Here is a 13323-nt window from a genome sequence, read left to right on the forward strand (position 1 = left end):
ACTTGTAGTTCTTATGATATATCACAATACGATTCACAAGTCTCTTTCGCGTGCTCCCTTGTAATACAAGCGTTACTTGATTTGGTGTTTTTCAGCTCTCTGGACAAATATGCCATTTAAATTTTGTTGTAAACGTGGAAGCCTGACTGTCCCTACAACTGGAAGCACACTGTTTGTGTATGGAACTAACTAACTAATCCCACTAATAAAACATCCCATGTTCTAAGCTCTGACTTCCATTCGGTGTAGTGTGAACTGTGAAGAGAAAGGTGGCAGATAATCCAAAACAAGTACAACTCATCAAACTTAAAAGAAAGAAGAAGGAAAAGAGGTGACGTGAAACTTTTCTAAGATGGTACAGCTGGATTGATAATTTAGAGAAATGAGTTAAGCTGTTTCAGCAATTTAAATTAACGGAAATAGCTAACATACAGAATGTATTTAAATTTACCTAGCTGATTTGAGGCCTATTCTGATTATACGAGGCCTATACATTATTTCATCTACATAATAGAAATTAATATAGGACGTCTTAATTTGCTGAAACTATCAATTTACCCTTTAAAAATATTAATTCTATCAATTCATCCACGTTAACTCTTAATAATAAAACCTTGAACCAAAATCATTTTCATTTTCATCTTCTCTAGTAAAGCGATTTTCTCCTGTTCTTCTCCCTCTTTTTCATTTTTTTGAAACCAAAACATCGTCGATCCAAAAACAATTAATCGTTTTTTTCTTCTATAAAATGTTGAAACGACCAAGATACAAACAAGCCACTGGAATTACTTATCCTAATGATAGTAATCGCGGAATTGTTCAAGCGATTGAATACAAACCGAAGAAAAAAACGATTGCTCGAGACGAACCATCTTTGATCGCACAACAAGAGGAGGAAATGGGTCGAATCAGGTACTTTTCTATCAACCCAATCCTCTAAACTAGGTTTTAGTAACATGCAATCGCTTAAAAATCGAAAATTTTGAAATCATAATTTTCCGAGTTTCACAAAATCGGATTATGTTAATGTTGTTGTGAACCGATTGTGTTTGGAAACGGTTGATGTTTTTGGTAAAAAACACCGATTATGTTGCATGTGTTTTCTGGTTCAAATCGGTCAATGTTAATGACCACATAACCCGATTCCCTTGTGGTAGGGATTACCGTTTTTTCCGTAACTTTTTTTTTGTTAGAATCGGATAACATATGTGCCCACAAAAACCGATTGTGTAGCCTTTGGTTTATAACTGATCAGCCATAATCGTACTTTATATGTATATCGAGTAAACTGATTCTTGTAAGAAGAACTTCCCATCCTTTCTGTATGTTTATTTTTTTGTTAGAATCGGATTACATGAGCACTTAAATAATTCGATTGATGATTTGTTATGTTAGGAATCAAACTTTATATGGGTATCGGGTAAACCGATTCTTGCAAGAAGAACTTCCCATCCTTTCTGCAAGTCTTTTTTGTTAGAATCGGATTACATGACCACTTAAATAATATGATTCCTAATTTGTTATGTTAAGAATCAGACTTCATATGTGTATCGAGTAGACCGATTGTATACCTTGACTTCAAAAAATGCATTCGATTCCATTGTTGTTTGTCGCTTAACTTCGTATTCTACAGGCCAACAAGGGCAACCAATAAAAGCAACCCGAAAAGAAATATAAGAGGAAATATGTCTTTGATTCCCCTAAGAATTTGGGACCTCGTCGAAAAGACAGTCAAAATTTGAATGTTTCCCACCGAAGGGCCACAGGGAGTAAAGCCAAAGGGATCAGCATCAATGACCCACCACCTCAAGCGGAGCAACCAAAACAAGAATAATTTGATTCTGATACACCTACTGAAGAATGAGGTGGTGATAGAGAGGTTGCCGAAGAAGAAAGTGATGATGAAGTTAATGAATAAGAAAGTGGTGGCAAGGAGATCAATGAAAAATAAATTGGTGGCAAGGAAGGTGGTGAAGAAGGAAGTGAGAATGAAGGTGATAAAGAAGAAAGTGAGAATGAAGGTGAAGAAAGTGGGAATGAAGGTGATGAAGAAGAAAGTGACAATGAAATTTATGAAGAGATGGAGAAGTTCAAGAACAAGTGCAAGAACAAGTCCAAGGAGAAGAAGTTCAAGAACCATTCCAAGGAGGAGACGCTCAAGAATAAGGTAAGACCCTATTTACAGTTTCTAAAAATAAACCAAAATAACTATATACAAAATCTTCTTCTTCACTCCTTTCGGATTCCTCTTTTCTTTCCTTCTTTGGCGATGCTTTCCTTTTATAGCACTTTTTCTTTCCTTGTAGCTTCGCTCGAAATCTGAAAAGAATCAAAAAATACCAAAGGCGTAAAAGAGAACAAAAATTCTAAAAGAAATAAAATAAATCTAAAACCTAAAACCTAATACAAATCCGCGTCGGCGGCACCAAAAATTGATGTAGTTTTGAAAGTGGTAGTAAAGTTCGTTCAACTCGGACTTGATAAGATTGGGTTCTAGACTTAAAATAAAAGTAGAAAATATATATACAAAAGGTTTGTCACAATGTCGAGAGAGAAAGAGACTCAGGATTCCACCAAATTCCATTCATGTGATTCAAATAATAATTCCAATCAATTATAGATCAAATATTAAAAATATGGACTCTTATTCTTTGCCAAAAAGTAGATTTTTGAAAAGCAATGATTGTAAATCAAAAGCATGATGTATCAAAAATACATAGACCAAGCATACACCATCAAACGAAATCACACCCATTCAATAAAAATCATAAATCGATTAAAAATCAATGCAAATAGTCATAAAAGAATTATTAGAATTACCACATGCGTGAAATAGGGCTTCCTCCGTCATCCCAGTGTTTGGGTTTAACTCCTCATATTAATCAATTGCTCAAAATACATGTTTATAGCCCAAAAGTTGATTAAAATATGAAATAGTGCTGAAGCGGTGAGTTTAAGACTGCCAGAAAGGGTAACAGAAGAACGATAAATTAAAAGTGCTGCTACGTTGTTGTTTTAAGACCGTCAGCCGCTGGTCGTAGTCACTGTTGAAGAACGACTGTCAGTGAGGGTCTATTCTTCGTGTTCTTCAGCAGCAGCAGCAGCAGAAAAATATTTTGATCAAACTCTGATTTCTTCTTCTATGGCTCTCCTAAGGTTCCCAAACTTTTGACACCTCTTCTATATGACCCAACCAATCTATTTATATCAAAAAGACCGATTAAATCTCTCCAGAATCTTCCAAAATCTCTTCCTTTCTCTTCATGGCAAAGTTGCGGCAATTTCGTGTTTTAGAGTTTCTACGCGTTTCTGAGCTTTCCTTTTGATTCTAAACTCTTCCTTAGATATATATGAATCTTTGGGAAGGTTTATAGCTCTTTAGTCTCTCTAGAATTTCCTAAAACAAGTCACCCACGTGACTTTCCATATTTTGTTTTTGAGGTAAAAACCCGTCGATTGAGCCCAAGTTAATCGTTTCCAACACCCATATTAGATTCCTAGACCCATAAGGAGTCTATCCTATGAAAATCAGAGGTTTAGTCGACCTCAAACTCCTCCAAATCACGCACAACAAATATGCCAGAGATGTTTCTCTTTTCCCGCCAATTTCAAAATTCAAAAGGTGAAGGTGACCTCCCCCTAGTAATTAGGTTACCCCTTATCCAGGGTGCTGGGGTTCGCAAACACTTTTCCCTTGGGTGCCTTTAGTAATTTTTCTGGGATGTTTTCAACACTTTTTCGGGGTTCCTCCGGGGTATTTCTGGGGTGTCTCTGGCATACTTCTGGGGTGCTTCTGGTACGTTATCTATGGAGGTTCAAATGCCACATTCTGAGCCAATTTCGCCGCAAAAGCTTATTTCTCCAAAAACACCTACAAAGACATAAAATAACCAAATAAGTACAAAATCGAGCACTAACAATATATACAATTGGGACAAATTAGACACATAAATGCGTCTATCAATTTCGTTCGTTGTATGAATCCAGGAACGTCAGTGAAGATGATGAAAAATTGGCCACTGGAAGCAATAAAATCAACCATTGGAGGAGTTCAGGAAGTAATCGACATAGTCAATTCTATGGGGTTGATTCCTGCGGTCGAAAATTTGGTTCTTGGTTACGACAAACCTCTTTGTTCCGCTTTTGCTGAGAGATATTACGGGGAAACGGATACTTTGCATCTTCCGTTTGGCGAAATGACGATAACTCCGGATGATGCGAAGTTCATTACCGGGATAAGCATAAAAGGTAAAGTCATGAAGCACGAAGACTACGCGCAAGATCTTGAGTGGGACAAGATTTACGCGTTCACCAAGAATGTGTTCCAATGGGATGAGGACAAGACCAAGTCAGAGATGCTAGTAGGCAAGGAAAAGCATATGATATTCCATCTCTCGAAGCTGAGGAAAAACTTCATGGGAACAAAGAATCTTCGTTCTGAGGAAATAGAGGTGACGCCGGAACGTATTATTGCCACGGCCAATGCGTATGTCCTCTACGTCCTGGGAGTTGTTATCTTCCCCGACGTTTCCGGTGCCCGTGTGAGCGCCGACTTTATTCTGTTATTGCAACCATTTGACAAGATTCACGAATACTCTTGGGGTACTGCAATTCTTGCACACTCGTTGGACGAGTTGAGAAAGGCTTATAGGGCTCAAAGGAACCAAATCGGAGGGAATACGTCTTTGTTGCAGGCATGGATATATTTGCACTTTCCAATATTTTCTCAAAGGGATTTTCTTAACAAGGAATGGGACTGCAGATTATGGAGACATGTACACTTACAGAAGTAAGCCGAAGTCCCAAAAATAGGATTATCTGAAGTTGAGACGCCAGTTGGACAAGTTGACGACGAAATATGTTGTCTTTGACCCTTACAGGAAGGATTTGGCCGAAGGAAAAGGAAAGATGTTGGGTGCGCCGAGCAAAAAATTTGTTTCACCCAGGAGGATATGTAATGTACAACCTGACGAAAGTCGCAAGACAATGCGGATACGTACAAAAAATCCCAAAGGAGTACAAGAAGTTTAAAATCGATGAGAAAAAAACCAAGTCATATGATAATGATATTGAGGTTGTTCATGACCCTTTACCGATAACAGATAATCGAAGCCCTTTTTCCAGTAGCAAGTATCAGGTAGGGCAGAGATAATATCTCGTGAAGATCTTATCTCCATAATATGGCTAACTTTTTACACCGGCTCGCCAACCTGAGCAACCTGTAGAGAGACAATAGTAAATCTTTGGCACATTCTGTGTCGCGGGTGGAACAGGGAGTGGACACACTATTTTAGTATGGTTTCCGCATTCGCGACCATTAAAATAGCATACCCACTATATCCCTACTCAGGGCTTGCAGGGTTACAGAAGGAATCCCCCCTTTCACGATCCTGCTGCCTGCATAGCTACAAGAGGGAGCCCCTACCTTCACACTGTGATAGGATGATTTCACATGTTCACCGTTTCAAGGGACAATAATGGATACCTTTTCGACAGATAGGCACGGGGACCAAACGAGTCTTTCCCTAAGACGGTTCATGGAAGAAGCTAAAGAGGTAGTCGTGTTTGTTGTCGTCGCGTGGAATGGGGAGCCAACCAGCACCGAAGACCAAACACCACTCATACTCCAACACGTATTGTCCATCAAGGAACGACCGTTTCCAGTAGAACAAGCCAGCCAAGCTTTTAAGACAAGGCGAGCACGAGCACCAGAAACAAGTTGTTTCAAGCGGACACGCTGTGCGCGAAAGATCTATCTTACCAACGATAGGTAATATTAAGCAACAAACGGGTAGCACCATCGATATCTTCTCGACAAATAGGCAACATAGGAACCAAATTTGGGCACAAACGTGTGGCACCATCGATATTGAGATTGTTCACGACCCTTTACCATTCTGTGAATATTGGGAAGACGGAAGGTTCGACGGACTTAGTATGGATGGTCGATCGAGCAAAGATGATGAGGCAATTCCAGGTTGCATGTCGCGATACCCTAATATTTCGTATACTCGAGTGATACGAGTAGATGAGAGGCCCAAGATATAGGACAAAGATACAACTCTCGAATACCTGGTGCGTATTGTAACTCAAATACGGTTTTGTTAATGATTTTTTGTTGAATGTTTGTTGTTTAAAATGAAAACAGAGAAGCTGAGTCGGGCACTTGATAACCCAAGCAAAGCTAGAAATCAGGGAAGGAAAAAATGTTAAGGCCAATGAAAAACTGATTGATGAAATGAACAGTCTCAAAGATGTAGAAGCGGGTGCAAAGTTTGGAGAACTGGTGGAGGAGAAGGAGGAGTAAATGAAAAATAGGAAGATAGTCACCATAAAAAAGAAGTCTGAAGGTGCATCGACCAGCGCCAAACCTGCTAAACTAGGACGAGGTGGACGTGTTCGTGGTGGGGATGTTCATGAATGAACGGTTTCAAACTTGTGTCTTTAACCATGGATAATTATGGAGTCAAAACATATGTCTTAAACTTATTTTCGAATTATGTTTGGTTATATTCCTAGTTTTTGAATGACTGAATCAGGTTTCTTTTGAAAATCGTTTGTGTTTGTATAAGATGCCACAAAAAAACCAACTACAATGTGTGTGCAAAAACTGCAGGATTCTGGCAGTTTTTCAGTCAGAATCGGTTTACATTTACCTATATGTAATCCGATTCTGACAGTTCGCCAGAGGTTCACTTTCATAATCGGTCTATGTTGTCATATCATGTAATCCGATTCGTTTGAGGAAAAGTGACAGTTTTTCTGTAACTTTTTTTTTGCCAGGAATCGGATTACATGCGCACCATTAAAATCCGATTGTTGAGAGGCATATTTTGAAAACCTCCATAATCGGGATATGTGGGAACTCCATGTAGTCTGATTCTGCTAAGAAGAAAAGACACCTCTTCTGTATCTTTTTTTGCCAAGAATCGGATTATATGTGCAATATAAAAAACCGATTATTGAGAGGCATATTTTATATGATTTTTCAAGGACACAATCGGTCTATGTGGACATCTCTAAAATCCAATTGTGTGAATTGAATTCGAGAAAAATAGTCGTTGAGACTTCATCTATATAAGGACAACCTCTTTGAGGCTAATTTGGAAAAGTATTATTTTTTCACATGTTAAAAGGAAAAATATCTCTTTTTTATGAACGAAGGGAGTATTATTTTTTTCTCCGATTCAAGATCGGGGATTACAGGACTGACCAGGAAATTATAACAACTTTATAATTCTCAAGAGTTTCACAAAGAGAACAAACATATTCAAGCTGCTTAACTTCATAGTTACAAGCCATAATTCGATGAAGAGTCCTAACCATTTCCTGCAAATTTCTAAGTAAAGTAACAAGTTTAAATGGCCTGGTATGGAATAAAACTAGCACATCTAAACCATAAACCTACGTATAGTAGAGTTGTTATGATCCAAAGACCTAACCACTTCTCAAGGGGTTTTCTAAAACTTAATCTTATTACAAAGATGTAGAACCCATAGGTTCAACCATTTGCTAAGAATTATTTGAAATTAACAGTAACACAAATAAGCTAAATCGGTCATCAATGAGTGAAATCGGTCGGAATTGGTCTGAGTCTTCATCGGAATCTGTTTTCTTAAATTGGTTGTTGCTGGTGCCTTTTGTATTGTAGTTGTTGTAGTGTCCTTGGAGAACTTATTGTTGCTGCCACTGGTGTTTTGATTCTCTTGGTGGTGGTATTGTTCATGGTGAACTTCAACAAAATTATATAGCATGAGCAAAATCCAAATAAAATTCCTAAAATCAGAACCCACTACCCAAATTGTAAATAAATTAAAACCTAAAGTTATTACTCAGAACTGAAATCAAAAGAAGGGGGAAGATGAATCTAACCCAAGAAAAGAAATCAGTAAAGAGAAGAAGAAAAAAGGAATCCTAAATCTTGAAACCTGATAAAAATGAAAAACAATCGAATCAGCAGAAATACTTGACCGAGAGAAATAATATAAGGGAGTTATTGAGGAGATCGACAATTAAGGTTTGTGAGACAATCTTATCGCAGGAAAGAGAAACTGCAGATGAGTGCATTTTAATGACTCGAGAGCGTTCAGAATACTAATGCAATCTAATATTAAGTTCCTAGTTTTCCACTTAACCGATTCTAAGTGACCATTTAAAAGCTAAAAAAATATTTAGACAGCCTCCTTCAAGATGTAACTTCGTTACACCGTTTATTTTAGCCAACTACGCTGCTTTCATCATAGCTTTAGCTTCCGCTTGCTCCGGATATATTTCTTTACTTTTGCAGCATCTACCTCCATTTGTATTATCTGCAAAAAAAATCAAAATTAGTTCTACATACACAGTTTTTGTTTTCTCATTGAAAGTTGCATCAAAATTTAATTTAATGTATCTGAATTCTTAGAGAGGTATCATAGTTAATATTACTAACTAAGACTTTATGCCAGTCAGAATGTTCATATTTGACCAAGTGCACTACTTGACTGATGGTGGTATGTTCGTTGTTTAATAGTTTCCTGCATCTTAATTGCTTTCCAGATTCGACACATTACAAAACCAAACTAGTAAAGCATAAAATCTCTAATGCCTCCTAGATGATGGACCTGAAACAAAAAAACTACCCAATCAACAAACGATATATTAATCATATTCTGACTTAGATTTTTATCTATTACAATCTGTATACAACCCTAGCAAGATAAAAATCAATAAAAAGTTATTGTAAACTTTGATTATGAACATTACCCAAAGGGAAGATGGGATTAACATTATTGCAGAATCTAGCAATTGTTTCATTAAATGGTTAGCAGTTTTGGCTGCAATTCTACAGAAAATAAAGGATATGATTGGACAGTCTAGTTTTCCAAAAATGGTTCCACTATATTGGAGATTGAGATATAATCTCATGCTCCTGGTTAATTAATGTTATTCTGAATTGCCCATTGAGCATCTTTAATAGTAAACACTTCATTGGAGTTCGATTTCCACTTAGATGATCAGATCCTGCGAATAGAACTCTAATATCTAAAATATTATTAACAGTGTCTTCATCAAGGAGTGCTTTCATCATCTTCATATTCCGAGATTGAGTATCAATACCAATCAAATTAACAACATGAGAAATATTAGTTGAAACAAATTTAGTGTTGAGAGTAGTTGTTATCGTTGGCATCCATCTTCTTTCCATATTTTTATGGACTTACCATCACCAACTTCCCAGCAATCAAATTTCTTCACTATTTCTAGACCTTCACAAATCCCATGTCAAATTCAGGAACCATTTATCGAATAGAAATCTTTTAAGGGGTCCAAGTTAGAAAAATACTTACCTCTCAAGAACTGAACCGGTAAATCAATTTCAGAAAGTAAAATCCTCCAAGATAACTTCGCTAAAAGATCTTTACTCAAAATTGCAGTTTTCTTAATATTCATACCTTCTAACACTTTAGGTCTCGCCACCTTATCCCGTTTCATGGAATTTATGACTTTCTTGTTTTTATTTTTATTCCACCAGTATCTCATCTGGATGATGTTCAATTTGTCAGTCATAACCTTAAGAAGAGAGAAAATTGCAATATAATGGTTAGCTAAGGTACCCAACACAGACTAAGTTAATATAGTCTAATCAGCTTCATCAGAAACGTAGATTTCCATCCATCTAACCCTTAACTGAAATTCTCCATAAGAGGATTAAAATATTGCATTGTACTTCTTTGCAATAAGAGAGGAACGCCCAAATACCTATCGTTTAGAGCTAATTTTTCAATATTCATGAAAAAGGGAGGGTACCAAGTACACCACCAACTTTTTAGTTCGGCAACCTGGATGGAAAATACCTAAATCAATTGCAAGAAGACCAACTTAATGATCCTTGACAATATATGTATATAGAGTTTATATATCTGTATTTTCTCAATCGTTATATATAAGACTAAGGATCTCGTGAACCTGATTGTTAAAAAAAGTACTTGTACGATCTTAAAAATCAATATCCAAGATCAATCTATTGGTATCCAAATAATCCAATCATAATTATGCGAAGTAATAAACTTGTTATCTATCTTTCAAGATACAAATTCTACAAGAAACAGGTCCCATAATCGATTACAATTAGATAGACGTATCTGTTAGATCAATGATCGGTTGAACCTACAAGTTTTTCTATCTCAAGATCGTTGTCAACGTTAGTTTATCAAAATATATCTTGATTTCTAGTCTACTAAGTCAAGTCTCGGACTAGGATAGAATTTGGTAGTTAAGTATCATACATCACCCTCGAAGACTGGAGATCAACGAAGAATTTGGAGAACTTATGTATCAGGTATGTGAAGACTGAACCAATCTATTTTATTCACTATCTAGCCATTCTATCTGTTGAGACTACGTGTGACTTCTAGTAGATTTACAAAGAAGAAATTTCGACTCAAGCTTTCCTTATTAAAAATCTCAAAATATGATTTTAGGAAAGATGTTCAACTATCCTTATTAACAATGTTAGTTCGAAACAATATATTGTTTGATATTAAACTGTGGATCATTTGAAAATTACCCATGCAAATGATTTTATCACTTGGTAATGTTTCAAACATCATAAGAGAGAAATTCAGAACTTCTGATATTTCTGCTTATGGTAGGCTGGCGAACCGCTTCGCAAACCATAGACATCCGAGTTAAAAAAAATACAGGAAAGGTTGGAAACCAATCCGAAAACCATAAATTCAGATTGGGACAGTTCAAGAACGGGGTTCACGAACTAGGGTGAACTGAATTTTTAAGGTTGGTATATACGGCTAATAGTTGGCGATCCCGTTTCACGAACTGTTGTCAACTGATTTCGAGAATCTTGTAGGGTTTTCGAACTCGGTTGATAAACCATAGCACCCCGACTCGTGAATAAGACCTACGATTTACGAATCGTTATACCAATGGTCCCAGTAGAATTTAGCAGATGCTCAAAATATGTTTAGCATTGTTATGACTCTCTTAAGCACTTATAAGACCTCATTGATCACTTAAACACTTATGGATGTGCATCATAATCAATTTTTTAAATGTTTAAATGAAAATAAAAATTCTTATTGTTCATATGGCATATATGCCTAACCGAACAGTCATTATACACGGTTCCGAAACCGGACAATGGTGTATATTCTTCTATTATATATTCAATGTTTAATTGAAACTCTAAAAAGTGTTTCATCTAAACAGAGAAAGTGTTTGCTTGATTCTCAAGTTATCTTAGCTTGATTCTAACCAACCCTCAGTCTTGAAAAACTATAAATAGAGATGCTCTTGCAACTGGGAAATTCAATCCCTGACACTTTATTTCCTAGTTAATTCTTTTAGCTATGGCTGCTACTTTGGTATCTGATTTAAAAGATCCTTCTACCTTATTGACATTTCTTCTACTTAGAAGAATTATTTTTTTGGGGATTCCTACTATTTTCCCATTGCTGGGTCTTTTCGGCAATTTCATTCAAAAATGGCATCACCTAATCAGCAGTTTTATTTCAAACACTCCTGTTCATAGAGACTCGACCATGGTTGTTGTCGAATAATCTAAATCCTCATAGAGGATCTGGACTATCCTAACCTTCTCTAAACCATGATAAGGACATTGAGCTAATAAATCATTAAACCTTTCTAAATACCTATTAAAAGATTCCCCCTCCCGTTGAAAAAGTACAGATCTGCGTCCTAATAGACGATGTTATTTGCCTAGGTAAAAACTTATATAAAAAGGAAGATGTAAGTTATTCATATGTTTCAATTGAATCGGAAGTTAAACTATATAACCAGGATCCGGCTTTGTATCTCAGGAAGAAAGGAAATAACCTAAGTTTCAATGCATCATCATCTAGATCCTTAATTCTTAGAGTACTACAAATTTCCTCGAATTTCCTAACATAAAAATAAGAGTTTTCATTTTCTTTCCCTAAAAATACTGAGAGCATCTGTAAGGTCCCAGGTTTCAACTCATAACTAGCCGTAGTATCAGGCAATTTAATACACCAGGGTCGGTTGGACCTAATTAGGTACATGTAATCTTTCAAAGTTACCATCGCTGGTATAATCAAAGTGCTAGGGGTACTTTCCTCAACAAGACAAATTTTCAAAACTGGATTTTCTAAAAACATGGCTCTCTAAAGAAGAGTCTTCGAGCTCTTTGCTTTCACAAAAAGAACTACTAGGTTTTTCAATAATCAGGCGACCAAGATTATCTCTTTTCCAAGCCTTCTCTCTAATGACCTTGGGCATACACTGGAAGAAAAAAAAAACTAAAAAAAAAATGCTAAAAGGAAGGGATGTTCTAAGCAAGCATAAATAAGGCCGACTCCACCAAAAAAAACTTATAGATTTCTAGCAAACAACAAGCATGGTGGCTCCACTTAGATTGTTTCCAGACCAGCTTTTAATCTTCTGAAAGGCAACTAGTTACTAAAAAATCGGGGGTCTAACAACCACACCCAATATTTCTCTTAGCAATCTGTATGGACAAACTCCAATATACTTTCTAGAGAATCAACTAGACAGTTAGACTCAATCTAGATAAAAGTATATGAAAGAGTTAATATCTCAATCTCTCGATTTGATCTATACTAAAGCAAATAGAAATCTGCGAGTCTTTATCAAATACTAGAGAGATAACTTGGATGGTACCAAAGACCAATATCCAAGTGTCAATCAATTTAAATCAACAACCAAAGGTTGGATATTCTAATTGATTGAACCTAACGCACGACCTATGATATTTCAATTATAAAGATAAACAATATAATTCGAAAATAGAAATAACACAGATACCATAATTTTGTTAACGAGGAAACCGCAAATGCAGAAAAACCCCGGGACCTAGTCCAGATTGAACACACACTGCATTAAGCCGCTACAAACATTAGCCTACTTCAAACTAACTTCGGTATGGAATGTAGTTGAACCCAAATCAATCTCACACTAATCAAAGGTACAATTGCGCTCCTTATGTCTCTGATCCCAGCAGGATACTACGCACTTGATTCCCTTAGCTGATCTCACCCATAACTAAGAGTTCGACCCAAAGTCGAAGACTTTAATAAACAAATATGTATCACAAAGAAAAGTCTACAGTAATAGATAAATCTGTCTCCCACATAAATACCTACAAGTTTTTGTTCCGTCTTTTGATAAATCAAGGTGAACAGGAACCAATTGATAAATCAGACTTACATTCCCGAAAAATAGCCTAGTATTATCCATCACCTCACAACAATCTTAATCGACGCGACAAAAGAAGATGTTGTGGAATCACAAACGATGAGACGAAGATGTTTGTGATTACTTTTA

This window comes from Papaver somniferum, chromosome 10 (genome assembly GCF_003573695.1).
Source record: "Papaver somniferum cultivar HN1 chromosome 10, ASM357369v1, whole genome shotgun sequence".
In the NCBI taxonomy this organism is placed as follows: domain Eukaryota; kingdom Viridiplantae; phylum Streptophyta; class Magnoliopsida; order Ranunculales; family Papaveraceae; genus Papaver; species Papaver somniferum.